Source organism: Callospermophilus lateralis, chromosome 8 (assembly GCF_048772815.1).
Source record: "Callospermophilus lateralis isolate mCalLat2 chromosome 8, mCalLat2.hap1, whole genome shotgun sequence".
Taxonomy (NCBI): Eukaryota; Metazoa; Chordata; class Mammalia; order Rodentia; family Sciuridae; genus Callospermophilus; species Callospermophilus lateralis.
Window position 1 is genome coordinate 94,590,085 of NC_135312.1, and position 15,952 is coordinate 94,606,036.

A 15,952-nucleotide genomic window follows, 5' to 3' on the forward strand; every position below is an offset into this window, starting at 1 on the left:
TGAGAGTGATTGTAATAAAGGCTGTCATTAATAAACTTGGTTCTACCTGATGTAGAATTATGTCTTCATTATTTCTTTCTTGAAACTGTGAAATTCTCTAATCCAGGGGTTCACAGATTCTGCTTTGCAGCAAAAATAACAGAAGGGTTCACCAAAACAGAGGACTGGTCTGTGGGTGGAGCTCAGGGTGCAGCTCACATGCATGAGGCCTGAGGTCCATCTCCCCTCTCCCCAACCAAAAAACCTACAGAGGTCTGTGTTCACCTCTTCCCCAAATTTTCTTTTATAGTAAGCCCAGGATGGGACTCTAATATTTGCATTTCTGACAAGTTCCCAAGTGATGCTATTATCTGGGAACTACACTTTGATTTTGAGAAGCTCTGCTCAGACCCAGTCTCTAGATGGGAAGGGGAGAGGAAGAATTTTGTGGTTGTGGAGGGAACTGTCCCTTCATGCTCCTAAATGCAAACTGATGTGAGACAGATGCAGAACCCAGTAAATAGGAGAGCTCTTCCGTCCCTGAGGTTGTCTCCTGGGGACCATGTAAAACACAGATTCCCAGGCCTTGCCCTTAGCGGTTCTGGAATATGTGTGTGTGTGTTTTTAAAAGTTCCTGTGAACATTTAATGCACAGGAGAACTTAGCATTTAGGGACCTGATAAATTTTTAATCTTTTTGTAAGAAAATAATTGCTCACAGCCCCTTGAAACAGGAATGTTGACCCATTTGAGAAACATCAACTTCTCTTTTCATAAAAAATTATCACTGCAAAAGAACACTGGGTTTTTAAGACCCTTGAAAGACGTTCTTGTTGTTACAAAACAAAGTTTACTCTGCAATACTTTATCATAATGAATAAGAAAAACTTTCATAAACATTTTAATAATCGTACACAAAAACTAAACATTTGTAAGTTGTTTTTAATGTGAGCAAGACTAGCAACTGAGAAGTGGTTCACTTGTGACTGATCCTCTACTGGCAATTAAAATTCCAACAGGACAATTTTTATGCTACATGAAAAAAGAGGAAATAGTTTAAAAAGAAATTTCTTGAATCGGAAAGCATACTTCCATTTAAAAATAAAAAGTAGTTACAATGACTTGGCCATTATACATTTTCATATGTAGTCTGATGGCAGCAATAGTTTAAAATCAAGCACTTAGTTTAACAAAAAAATGTACAACAGTTTTAAAAATAAGTTTTGCCAGTGTTACTGGCAGACATGAAGAATGTATTTTAAGAAAAAAAAAAAACAAAAAGGCAGGTGTAACATTGAAATACTGTTTTCCCCTGCTGACTTTCAAAAATCAAATGGAAATAAAATTGTAAGGTTCTTATCTTACTCTCAGATCCTGACAGTAGGTTCCAAGACTTGTTCGAGAAACATTTTGTCTCACTTCCCCAGACATTTGAAATAAGTGTTTTGATTTTAATGAAACTTGTCAGTGGTGATTGGAGAAGACCCTCCCTGTTCCTTGACATTGCTGATTATCTATGTGAGGCCACTGGGCCCTCGCTCCTGCTCCTTGCAAACTGGCCAGCAAAAGAGAAAGATTCCGGCTCAGAAGTCAAAGGATGCTTTGTCTACAAAAATCAAAAACTGGTAGGAAATTTCTTCAGTGTGTAGATGGTAGACTTCAGGAAGATTACTAAATTTCTCTTTCCTATTTTTGGGTTATGACAAACATTATTGCTTCTGTAAAATAAAAAGATTAGGTTTTGAAAAAAGAGATTGAAGAATTTAAAACTAGAACTTTGCATCACAAAGCACTTGAAAAACTCTTCTCTGAGGGAAGAAACCTCAACTTTTGACTTTGTCCTGCCATAAGTCCCAGGCATTCTTCCCTCAAGGGGGTTCTTAAAAGTGTCTCTTGGCATTTTCTTATTATGCAGAATGTATGATCACTGGTGCCCCATGTTTGTGTGGGCAGGAGTGGAATAATTTTGCAGTTTTGTGGGGCTTCTTGTGTCTGTTTCCGGCTCACTTGGACAAGAGCCCTGGGAAGCCGGTGGGCTGAACAATGAGGAACTGGAGCCCAGTGACCTGGCAGGCCCTCCCGGGCAATCTTTGTCATTTATTCTGCGAAGCCCTCCTTCTCTAGGGAAATCCTGTTCAGACCTCCAAGGAAGAGCTGGAAGCTCTCCATAAGCCCTGGCCAACAGAATTTGGTGGCCAGCACTCTCCACTGTGGCCATGGGGCTGTTTCTAGGTGCCACCTCTCAGCCAGGGGGAGTCCAATGTTTGAGCAGGGAGGAGACGCAACATTTGCCAGGAAATAACCAGTGCTGGCTTTATCAGGATGACACAGTAAAACTATGGAAAATGTATGACAACGGATCAGGCAGTCAGATGTTCCTGTGTTGGGCAGCAGGGAAGAGAGAAGCCAAACTCTGAACATCTTTACACTCCCCAGGTTTTCTCTTTTCTTGAAAGAGTTTGCTACAAGGGTAGAGTTTATAAAAACTACAGTTTTTAGGGTGTTTTTGGTTTGAGGAACTAACTCCAGTTTTCTCCGCAGTGTTCAAGTTGAGTGAATCTCTTGTAAACTTGCTACCAATGAGAGGACACCTGATTAGGCCCCTCTTAGTATACCCCATATGATTGACAGTGGTCAGTGCAATTCATTCCCCCACATCTAGAACACCAACTAACGTAGATCTAAAGGAGGAGCAGGCTAGCTCATGGCTTTACACTGTGTTAAACGGACTTGGAAAAGAAATGGTAGTGTGTAAACCAGATGGCAACTAAAGGGCCAGGGACCTAGCTCAGTGGCAGAGCACTTGCCTAGCTTGCAAGTGGTGTGGGTTCAATCCCCAAGACACCAAAAAAGGAAAAAAAAAAAAAAGCTTCGCTGTAGCTTTGCTTTTCTTTTTTCTTTTTTTTTTTTTTTTATATTTTATTGTTGGTTGTTCAAAACATTACATAGTTCTTGATATATCATATTTCACACTTTGATTCAAGTGGGTTATGAACTCCCATTCTCCCCGGTGGTCTAGTGGCTAGGATTCGCTGTAGCTTTTCAATGAATGCTGCTGGCATTAGACTTGGGCGAAGCCAGAGAGAAAGCTGTCTTTTAAATCCAGAGTGAACTTTTTTTTTTTTTTTTTTTTGGCGGAGCAACAGATTGGAACAGAAATGTTTTGGTGGCTCGCCCTCTAGTGTCAACCATGTAAAACTGCACCTGGCTGGAGTTGGAGAGAGGTTACTTAGGGATGAAAACAGGACAGCAAGTCTCCAGAGGTGCATGCACTTTGGAGAAATTTAAGTCTGTAGCTTAGGACAGGTAGGTTTTTTGACACTTTTCACATTCCGGAAAACAGCATGGCTTGGTTTGGAACATTAAGGGACAGAGCAGTTTGCTTTCATTAAATGACATTCTAATTTTGCTACTGGAATTTCATCAGGGGCATCACAGCAAATGTGTGCAGTTCAGGTGGAAGCTGGGCCCTACTGCCCCCTTCCCCCCAATACTCAAATGCAGTTTCTAGAAGTCAGTGGTGATGGCCTAAAGCTACTCATCTGCCAGACAGGGGGCACTGTGTCCTCAAGGCACCTGTCCGTGTGTTAGCACAGCACTTTGCATACCCCTCCTGGGTCACATCTGCTCCATGAAAAGAAAGGGTCTGTTAACCAAGACCCCAGGGTCCTGGTTTGTATCTCAGTTCTCAGCACAAGCCTCTCCTCAAACACCAAATGGAATGTAACATATTCCTCTAAAAACACCAATGTTGGTCAATAAGAGTTTCCTTTGATCTGAGAATTTGCAACCTTAATTTTGAAGGCACTGGAGACTTGCTCTTTTAGAATTTGACATAGGTTGAATCTTCAGTGTGATAGGGGCAGTGATGAGGTCAGAGGGCGGAGCCCTCTTGAGTGTGGGATAAGTATGGGTATGAGAGACTTTGTTTGCCCCTTCCACCAAGGGAGGAGGAAGTCTCATGGAAGGCTCTCTCCCTGAAGAACAAGCCCCCACCAGACATCCAAACTGCAGGTGCCTTGATCATGGACTTCCCAGACTTCAGAATCTTGAGCAATGTATTTCGGTTTATAAATTACCTGGCCTATGCTATTTTGTTTGAATGGACTAAGATGGCAGCTGTTTTCCTCCATCCCGTTCATCTGTCCCTGTGAAATTTCTGGGATCTGGAACTTGGCTAGGAGGTCCCCACATGTTGCAGAGGTGGAGGGTGGGGGGCACTGCATCAAAGCAGGGTAGAGTTTGGAGGTGACAGCCTTGCTCTTTTTCAAGGTTGAAGCCAGGCCCTGGTGTTAGAGCAGCATTTCTCAGTCCTAAATGCAGATAAGAATCACCTGAAACTAATAAAAGAAAATGCAGCCTTCTCAATGCCTCCTCCCCTCCCCCATTTTTTTTTTTTTTTTAATTCCCAGGTCATTCTAATGTGCTGCCAGGGTTTCTCAAACCTGCTATGCACACAAATCACCTGGTTCTCAAGGCAGGCTCTGATTAAGGAGGTCTGAGTGGGACTGGGGAGTCCATGGTTCTAGCAAGCTCCCTAGGGGTACTTCTATTGTCTCTGGGAGGCAAGGACACTTAAAGCTGTGCAGAACCAGTACCTTATTGGGGCTGGGAGAGTAGCTCAGTGGTAGAGTGCAGTGGGCAAAATCCCTGGGTTCCATCCCCACCACCAAGAAATAAAGAAAAATACTAATACTTTATCATTGGTAATTTTTTTTTTGGTGATATCTTTCCTAAAAATGCTAAGCTGAAATTTTGTGGTCTGGGAAGGACCAATATAGGTGACTACCAATAATCAATATGTATATGTTTGCTAAATGTGTGTACATCTGGTTACATTTAAAAAACTCAATGCAGAAAACAAAACAAAAAAAAGAAAAACTTGTATTTTCACCATCTAGATAAAGATCTATACTTGTAATATATTAGAACATTAACTTTTTATATATGCTTCAAATTGTACAATAATGTCCATACTATTTTGTGGTTGGTTTTTTTAAAATTAAAATACTTTCAATGTCAGTGAATATTTTATACAATAAAAATACTTTTTTTCACATGGTATTCTATTATAGAGATCAAGGGTCCTCAAATTTGGTCCATGGACTTCTTGCAGTTCCTCAGAGGTCAAGGGCTCACAGGCTGAAACTATTTCATAATGCTTAGACAGCGTTCTCCTTTTGGTCCTCATTATGGGTGTCCTGGGGTTCCTCAAACTACATGATGTGGCAAAAGCAATCTGTACTTATGCATTTCTCTTTTAATTCTTATATGGTAAATAGACATAAAAATAACTCACATAAGCAGAAGCTCCTCAGGGGCCTGCAGCCATTTTAAAAAACATAAAGGGGTCTTGAATCCCAAAAGTTTGAGGACTACTAGTACAGATAAACCATAGTTCAACTAGCCAATCCATCTCTACTAGAATTATAGGCTCTTCCCAATTAAATGCAGTTGTAGTGGAGTTTCTTGTGTGTTTCTTACACTTTACATTATAACTAGAATTATGTGCAAAAAGCAAATTGCTAGAAAGTGAGGAGGGAGCCTTACTAATATCATACCATTTCTCTGCTCCTCCTTTATTTCCTTTTTTTTTTTTCCTCCATAGTTGGGATTGGAACCCAGGGTCTTGTGCACGTAAAACAAATGCTCTATTACTTAGCTATAGCCCACCCAGCCCTAGAATAGCATTTCTGTTAACTAATAAAATATTAGGATACCAGCTATACAAGAAACTGAAATCTATTATGAGGGAGGTATGGTTGCCCTTCAGTATCCATAAGGGATTAACTCTGGTACCACTGTAGATGCCAAAATCAATAATCAAGTCTCTTATATGAAGTAGTACAGTTTTTGTGTATATCTTACATACATCCTCCTATATATTTAAATACCATCTCTAGAAAACTTATCATAACTAATACAACGTAAATGGTATGTAAATAGTTATTCTGTACTGCTTAGGGAATAATGACAAGAAAAAGGTCTGTAATGATCACTACAGACTATCTATTGATATGCAATTTCCAATCTATAATTAGTGAAATCCAAAGATGAGGAATCCCTAGATATGAAAGGCTGGCTGGACTTAATCACCCTGAGAGATGTTAAGAGTGCAGAGAAGTGCCCCCTCAATGCTCCCCGCCACAGTCCCTTGGTTAGAGTATAAGAAAACGACTCTCAAGGGTATTTCACACCTATTTAGTCCTCAATTAACTTCTTTTTTTAAATGTATATATTTTGAGTTGTTGACGAATCTTTATTTTATTCATTTTTTTTTATATGTGATGCTGAAAGTCGAACACATGCTAGGCAAGTGCTCTACCATTGAGCTACAACCTTAGCCTCCTCAATAAATTTCTGTTGATGTTTTCATTACTCTGCTTCCTTGAATATTTTCAAATTTTGAGTCTCAACATAGTCTGTTGAGCCTCAGGTATATAAGACATTCTACTAAGTTCTAGGGTGGAATGTGGGGTCAAGAAAGCATTAAAACAAGAATAAGATAGGGCTTACTCCTATGGGACAGAGAAAAGTCTTAAAGATGTTGATTCCATTATCAACTCTGTCATGGAAAGAGAACATTTGAAGGTGTGCTGTAGTGAGGCTCCAGGAAGATTCTTGGAGTGCATTCACTCACCACCCCTGCAGTATATTGTGTAACCTCGACACAGTGAGAAAACTCTTTGGTTTACTTTGAAGAAAAAAGGAAACCTATGTGTGGTGTCTCTGACTATCCATGTGCCACTCAGACTACAACTTGTAGTCTTAGTTCTATTATTTTCTCTCACCCATTCTCAGTGCTCTCCCTTAATAAGCTGTACCTATAGTACCTGATGGGATGAAGAGTTCAAATGCTCTTTCCTCCTTAATCTTATCCATGCCTCAGACCTCATGTGAAATGGATTTCCCAAGGAAGACCTGTCTGAGTTAGCCCCTTTACACCCACCAAGATGGAATTCTGCAGCTTCCTCTTTTGAAGGATTTATCTTACTTGAACTGGTGTGAATCGTGTCTTTTCTAAAGGCATACATATTTAATAGAATTGGCCTGTGTTGCTAATCTTGATGTTTCTAGCATAAGATGTGCTCTAGTATGACAAAGGTAGTATTTGTGCCCCCATCCCCAGTTTACACATGGAAACCTGAATCTCAAATGCTATGCTGTGGTATTTGGAGATGGGACATTTAGGTAACGAGGTTTAAATGAGTCATGAGGTTGAAGCCCCCATGATAGCAATAATGCCCTTATAAAAAAAAGAGAGTTAAGATGTCTGTTCTTCTTCTCTGTCTCTCTCTCCATGAACCCACCAAGGAAGGAAATAACCAGGATCAGGGGCCTCTTGAAGAGAATGATGAAAAAGAAATCTGTTACTTATAAAGTCACCAGTCTATGGTAATTTGCTATAATAACTGCAGTTAGACTATTTCTTTGAGCATGGTGTAGTGGATGAGAGTGACTTGTTTGTAGATGGACAGCACATTCTCTCCTAAAGCATGGACTTTCATTCTGAAAAACAGAGCTATCTATACTTCCTGTAATGTTGGGTTTTACTTTTTTTTTTTTTCCAAAGATGACCTGATCCTGGAAATGTTAGTCAACCCTGGGTGAGCCCAGGCCTTTGTCTTGAGTACCTCAAGTATCTAACCGTCCCAGGGTGCCTCTGTGTTCCTCCACCCGACTAATCCTGTTTAAGCATCCAACAGGAAAGGTTAATGTGGATGGGATTCAGCCTTTGAAGAAATTACTTTGCTAATAAATTGTGAGTTTCTCCTAGTCTTGAAGGATTTCTCAGTAAACCAGGAGATGGATATGGGGCTAAGCTGAGAAATTTCTTGTGGCATCATCAGATAGAACTGAGGCTCAAACAATAGTAAAAATATATGTGCTATACTATACAGCCACTCTGTAGGTATCCCAAAGGTAAGGGGAGACTGAACTTTTCAAGACCCGTGGAAAGGCTGTGAGCCCACGTGGAAAGCTAATAGAGGAACACTGAGTTAAGGGACACACCCCACATGATCCTCCAGGGCTTCTGATGTCTGAGTGAAGTTGGCTTTACATGAGGATGATGGTTGTGTCTGGACTGTGCCTGGTAAGATTAGAATAAGGTGTACAGATGATTTCACTGGAAGGTAGTTTATGGGGGCAAAAAGATCTCTGAACTATTCTGAGAGATAACATCTACTTAGTTCAACATCTGGAGCTGGAGGTTCTGAAGTCTGCTCATTCTTATGTGCAGTGGTTTCCTTGGCAAATGATTATTGGTCCTTAAGTGAAAATTTGGTGACCCTAAAAAGGAAAGAGGTTGGATAATAGTCCTGATGTACTGATGTAGTAAGAGGTCACCTGCCTGTCCAAATAAGATGGCCCTTTTGCTGCCAGGTCAGGCTCTCGGGCTCTCAAGGAAAGTGTGATTGCCTTTGGTTCTAATAGGCTAGTACTTTTCCACCACTCACTGAAGATTGAAATCACCTTCAGAGCTTTAAAGGAAAAATTCAGACTCCCAGTCTCCACCTTCAGGGATTTGACTTCCTGAGTGTTAGACAAAGCACACCTTGGGTTTTTTTTTTTTTTTTTTTTTTTGTTGTTTGTTTTCAATTTTGTGGGGTACTGGGGATCCAACCCAGTGGCACTTAACCACTGAGCCACATTTTCAGCGTTTTAAAATATTTTATTTAGAAACACGGTCTCACTGAGTTGCTTAGGGCCTCACTAATTTGCTGAGGCTGGCTTCGAACTTAAGATACTCCTGCCTCAGCCTCCTGGGTTGGCCTTCTGTGCCACAGGGATTACAAGCATGCACCACCATGCCCAGCTACTTTTTTTTTTCTCCTAAGGGGTAGCTGTTGTTGACATCTCCTAGAAGAGATATATGTGCTATACTCTAATGTAGCACAGAGGTGTGTGAATTTAGGAAGTACTGACAGGAGCTGCTGAGAGGTTCAATTTGTTTATAGAGCATCCTCTGTGGTCGGGGTTCAGTTGGACCAAGGGCCTTTCTGCTGGACAGCTCCTCTTCAAGATTCTCTGCACAGCCTAAGTCAGTGTTCAAAGCCAGCTACCATCCTTCCTCAGGAACCTCTTTCCTTCCTGTGTTCCTTCTCCTGGGTAGTATCACCCTCTTCTGCCCAGTCACCCAACTCAGAAACCTCACAGTCATCTTTGGTTCCAGTCGTTACTTTATAATTGAATCCCAGAACTTTACTAGTCCTAGCTTAAGCTTTAAGGACCTGGGTTCAATCCCCAGCATTGCAAAATAAATTAATTAATAAGTAGCTGCGTGTGGTGGCACATGCCTGTAATCCCAGTGGCACAGAAGGCCAAAGCAGGAGGATCACAAGTTCAAGGCCAGCCTCAGAAACTTAGTGAGATCCTACCCAAATAAATAAATAAAGACTGGGGATGTAATTCAGTGGCCCCTGGGTTCAATCCCCAGTACCTTTCAGTGGTAGAGTGCTTGCCTCATATGCATGAGGCCCTGGGTTCGATCCTCAGCACCACAAAAAAATAAATAAATAAAAATAAAGATACTGTGTCCATCTACAACTAAAAAATGTTTAAAAAATTAAATTTAATTAATTAAAAAATTGTAAAGCATCTGAGAGTTTTACCCTATTTGCAGCTAACTGTGGTAGTTGGACTACCACAGTTTCAGAGATGCAGAGAGAAGGCATGAGACACTTGGATTAAAAACAAAGGACTCTGTTGCTCAAAGCATCGCAAGTAGCATGAGTTTCATTGTTTGTAGCAGTTTTTCTTGACCCCCAAGTTCCATGGGGAACAGTGACCCTGATGAATACTACACACACAGTGGGTTTGTGCCTGAGGAACTACGAGCTTCAGAAACCCAATATTATGAAGACATCTGCAATCAATCCTGGCCAAGCTTTTTCCCCATGGGAGACATTATCCTTATTCTCCTGTGCAGTAAAAACACACAAACAAAACAAAAATCACCTCTCTTCCCCAGAGGGACACCCTGTCTCTCACACAGGCTGTTGGTTGTATAAATCTTTTAAGTGTTTCAGATAAAAGCTGTGTTTTCACAGATGTGAAGAAACAGGAGATACCCAGAGAGAATTGTTAGGTTTGCCCATTAATCCCAATTACCCATTAGTCTCCCTGCTGATAGGATGTGCGTGTCTTTCTCTCTTGGTCTACTGTACCCCCACATACACTGCCATTGGTAATAGTTTTTGTCCTAGAATCAAACATAAAGCAAATATACCAATCTGCTGTTTTAAAATCTTTGTTGCTTCTGTTATATAACAAAATACTAAAATATCTAAGCTCCTCTCCTCTAATCCACTGTTTTTTCCAACCATATCTTTCGCTTCTACCCTTCTTTCATGTGTACCCTCTGGCCTGGGATGCCCAGAGAGCCCCAAATCATCTCTCTCCAGAACCCTAGAACTCTGTTTACATCTAAGTTAAAGCCCTTATTTGCTTAATAATAAATATGATAATAATAATAAATTTCTCATCTTCCCCCAACATAGTACCTGATGTATTCAGTAAATGTCCAGTTAATCTCCGTGTTGTAAGGAAGAAAGGCTATTGGGTCAGAAGGTCAGGCTGTTAGGGGTTTTTTTGAATTTGGAATTAAAACTGGCAGCTCTAGTTGTTTTAATCCTTTGGGCTTTGTTCTCATGAGTTCTGTGGCCATGGCCTCTGAGCAGAACATGTTGTCCTGGGTAGATCTTGATGCTTTGATGATTAGCCTTGTGGGTCAAGATTTCAATCTGCTAAATAACAGAAAACCCAGCTTTCAGGGTTTCCACAGGCAGCAGTGTGTCTCACCTCGTCAGTGGGAGGGTCCTCTGTGCTGGATTGGGCCCCAGATCATTAATGCTACTGAGGATCTAAGTTCTTTGCACCCGTGAAGACCTTCTAGAGATTTCTGTGAAGCTGTGGCACAAGCTTGGAAAGTTGGGAAATTAGATCTTTGAAGCCTGTCACATTGGGGTTAATAAGATAGAGGGACAGGATATTGAAAAAGTAACTTTCAATATCTGCCACAAAACCAGTTACAGTTCTCTTATTGACACTGAATTCCTTTTCATATATGGCAGGGAGATGAGTTCTGGCATTTTGGGGGTCCTGTGTTGACCATCTTTAGAGGAAGCAAGGTTGGGAATTGCTCTTGTGCTACTGCTTTATTTTCATTCCCTCTTGAGGCAATCCTTGGTGTCCCGAGGCATGGAAGATTACCTGGCTTTCCCTGAGCATCCTCTGGTACATGATGTCAATGAAAAATTTAGAACCAGCTTGTGCCTCTTCACTGGGGTCTTGGCTGGGAATGGAGCCAAACTTCCATTTGTGTGAGCTTTTTTAAATGGGGAGACTTTATTTCTGTGGTGTTGGCTATGAAGAGGCAATTGTGGTTGTTTGGGTTATCCTGGGAGGTTTGCAGGTGCAGTCTATGAATTCTCCAAAAAATAAAAGGCCTCACAGAGGCCAGTGAGCATGGGTTAGCAGGGTGTTGCATTGCTTAAGGAGTCCTGGCTCATGGGATAAAGACAATCATCTGGAAGTCTTTGGCCTCAGAAGAAGGGCTGCATTCCTAACTGAGCTAAGAAGGGACTTTCTAAATTCCTGCAGTCACCATAAGATGCCACCATCCCTGCTATGGGATGGTAAGGTCAACACTGGCTCTCTCCTTTTAGCAGGATAGGGTGGGCACAGGCTTGGGCACAGCTTGCAGCTGTCTGTTCCCATGTTCCTGCCACTTGCCAGTCAGACTGCAGCTGTCACTGGCCTTCAGAATGTCAAGTCTTTTCTCTGAGAGGATAAAAATAATGCATTTTTGCATAGGTCATAGAAATGCCCTTGGGTCAAATATTTGGACCTCCTTTACACATGGACTTTCCCCAGAATGGTGGATATTTTTATTTTGCTCAAGAACTCCCCCCCACCAAAAAAGTCTGTTCACCTTGCTCCTGCTCTAGGAGCAGATGACCTTGCACCTGAGGTCTTTACAGAGTTACATTTGCATGGGTTTCCACGGCTATGGAGTTAAGGTGAATGCAGGATGTGGACCAGGTGGGGACTAGAGAGGTATGCCTTGTCCAGCATGGGCCACAGCCAAATGCTCCTTCAGGCAACATTGAGTCCCTGATTACTAGACTTTACTAGTTGTTGATGTTGCAGAGGACTGAACCCAGGGTGTCACAAACACTAAGCACATGCTCTACACTGAGCTACATGCCTAAGCACAGGCTTTTCCACTGAGATTCAGCTCCTAGATCTTCCTATTTTTAAATACAAATCAGAAGCTAGACTTTTATGCAAAATTATTTAAATTTTAAATGTTTAATGCTATCCATTTCACCCTTTCCTTTTCCTTTTTCGAAAAAAAAAAAAAAAAAAAAGATACAGACCATATAAAACACATGCTATCTCCGTTTATAGGGGAAGAAAGTTTGGCCAGGGCAGAGAATCATGGAGTGTTTGATACCTGCTGATTCTTGTGAAGAAGAGGCTCTCCACCCTCTTCTGGACCCTCTCCATGTGAACAGTGCCTGCAGAGTGTTTATCTGCTTGGAATAAATCAGAGCGGTTGGTTCACAGGCTGGTACGAGGTGCAAAAGTGCTGGGAGCTGTTGATGACAGTGCTGAGAGGCAGACTCCAATTAGGCAGCTGAACACCAGCTGCAAGGGTGTTTAGAGATGTGAGGTGTTGCCCCTCTCTTTTTGGGGACCCATGTGATATTTGGGAGGAGTGGAGGTGGCGATAAATAACGGGGTATAAGTGATACAATGCCTGGCTGCCCCGGAGGGTGGCACTGTCTTGGACCCTCAGGAGAGTGGGAGGGCTTGGCCAGAACAGTGTCCAGGAGGTGACAAAAGTGCCTGGAGGTCCACAAAAGGAGCAGAGTATCCAAGAAGGATGAAAAGAGGCTGAGGAAACTCTGCCACATTGAGAAATGGATAAGGATCCTTGAGGAAGAAATAAATGGTGCTATTATTGATTTAGGATAGGGGGCAGAAAGTAGTTTTTAGTTCAGAAAATGTTCTCAAGGTAGCATTGGGGTTTTGTTTTTCAAAACTCAAAATACATCTTAAAAGTCCAGATGTGGGGAAGAGGTTAAGTAAATTATGATATAGATATGTTATTGAAGAATATGCAGTAATTTAAAATGAGGTTTTAAAAAACTCAAGAGCTGGGCTGGGGATGTGGCTCAAGTGGTAGTGTGCTCGTCTGGCATGCGTGCGGCCCGGGTTCGATCCTTAGCACCACATACAAACAAAGATGTTGTGTCCGCCGAGAACTAAAAAAATAAATATTAAAATTCTCTCTCTCTCCCTCTCACTCTCTTTAAAAAAAAAAAAAAAAACTCAAGAGCTTATAGTAATGTGAACAATTCTTACTAAGTGGGAAAAGATGACAATTCTTACTAAGTGGGAAAAGATGTAGCCACATATAACATAACACTTAAACTATGTAAAATTCTCCCACTGGGCAGTTGCTGTGGTGAAGAATGCCAGAATATCATTCTGGAACTTTGTGTCTGATGGTAGCCACAGGTATGACAAAGCATGCTTTTCATAGACTGACTCTCCAATTTGGTTATAAAACATCCAAACAAATGGTTAGTCCCTCCTTGTACAGAAAGAAAATGAATTTTCATCAGATGCTCTTCTTAGGTCAGTGCATATCTTGCTCTCACTTCCTGTGCTTCAGAGGAAGTCCCTGTATTTCTGTTATCTGAAAGGGAAATAAGAGGGCAAGAGGTGGGAGAGGGGGAAGCAGAGATTTAATAGTGATTACTTTAATATATTATGAAGTAGTCACTTTGTTGTGTCCCTTTAACTTTGGTGGGCACTAGAAGATGAGATTGTGAGGATAAAAGAATAGAATATGATTCACTCATGACTCCTCCCCTACATGTCACTATAGGAGAGGCGTGGTAGCCTGGATTGCATTCTGGAAACTTTAAAAAAAAAAAAAAGAGAGAGAGTGGGGTAAAGGGAGCTGTCTATTGATGGCTGGCTGCAGTTCAAATTAATTGTTTTGGGTTCCTGTAAAGATGAGTCTGAAGTTAGGGTTACTCTGGTTCAAATATTTCTTTCCCATTCTTCACCTGATATTGTATCTTTTTTCTGTTTTGGGTTGTGATCTCCAAGCCTTTCTATTATCTTAGAATACTGTTTAACTTTCCTCATTCAGATTCTAAGTGAGTTTAGTGTTTGTCTGATGTTCCTATACTTGACACAGAGGAAAGCAGAGAATCTGAATCTCCCTGAAGAAGTCAAGGACAGAGGCCCTGACCTCTGGTGATGGGAGGATGGTAACAGGACAAATATTGTGAAAGTCCCTTAAGGAGGTTTTTCATGTGAATACATGGACACCCTGAAGGGAGGGGTGTACCCACTCACCAGTAGACATTTTTGGCCTCTTTCCATTCCCATTAGGCTTGGCTCTATTCTTTATAGGGCACCCCCTTTCCAAAGGGAAAAATAAAGACATCTGGCCAGAAGTGAGGTTCATGTTAAAGTGGATGTGGTTATAAATGCAAAGTAAACACACATGTAGGAGTTAATTTTTGTCAGTAATTTTTGACGGTAAACTAGATTCTCTTTTCTTCATAAGGATTCCTTCCTGGAAATCAATAAATGACACAGTAACTAGTGGACTAATAGTAATGTCTCACAATTATACTTGAAAATAAATTATGTTTTTTTTTTTAAAAAGATATACTGTTAAAGTATATATACTGGAAGCCTGGATAAGACTTTAAAAGTTTCTACTATATTATGGTTTAGATATGAGATGTCCCCCCAAAGGCTCACGTGTGAGATGGGATGCAAGAACGTTCAGTGATAAAATGGTTAGGCTCATCAGAATATTAATCCCCCAATATGAATTAACTGGGGGGTAACTGTAGGCTGGTAGGGTGTGGCTGGAGGAAGTAGGTCACTGGGGTTTGTATTTTGTCCCTGGAAAGTGGAGTTCTTTCTGCTTCCTGACCGTACCATGAGCTGAGCAGATTAAGCTTACCTCCACTGGGCCCTTCCCCTATGATGTTCTGCCTCACCTTGGATCCAGAGCAGTGGAACTAGCTGCCTGTGGCTTGAGACCTCTGAAACTATGAGCCCCCAATAAATTTCTCCTCCTCTAAGGTGTTTTTATTGGGTATTTTGATCACAGTGATGAAAAGCAAAACTAAAACAAAGAACAATAAAAACCTTCAAAATTATATCATTTAAAAATCCCAAACTTGAAACTAAAGGACTTCAAATAATGATAGGATTAGACTTTATACTTCCTTAAAATAAATAAAACAACAACTAGCTATTTTAACTGAATCCCGAAACAGAAAAAAATTTGCCTCTTTCTCTCTATATATGTATGCCCTTTGTGACAAACACCATGAAGTTCTTGCACATACTGAACGAGGTTTTAACTATGTGGCTAAGCATGTTAAAGTAAGATTGTACACACTTTTACCAGGAAAACCATGTATTTCTGGGTCATAGTTAAGTTCCAAGTATGTGATGAAAGGTTAGAGATAAAAGAAAAAGCAAGTTTGGCTTTGGGGTGGGGGTGGTCATGAGTATAAACTTCAATTCTACCTGAGCCCTAACTTTAATGACTTCGTATCCAAATTGTTCCATTTTTACTCCTTAAAAGCTGCATTGGTAATACTGGGGAGCAGATAAACTATCTGAGCTACCTGTGAGGAGATGGCACTGCTCATAACACCAGCCTGATCCTCTGGTTTGCTTAGGAAGTGGGACAGGTAGTGTGCATTCTTCCAAGTGTTTTTATATTAGAATTTGTATGGAGCTGAGGGGCTTTTAAACTTACTGATTCTGTTAACAGCTGGACACAAAAGGGTAATGCTCACCCTAAGTAAATGTCTTAACATTCAGACATCTTCACTTTGTATGTTCAATGGAATTAGATGAGCCTTCTAATGGCACCGAGGAGCATCTTTCTGAATTCTTCACATGCAGTATTTCTCAGA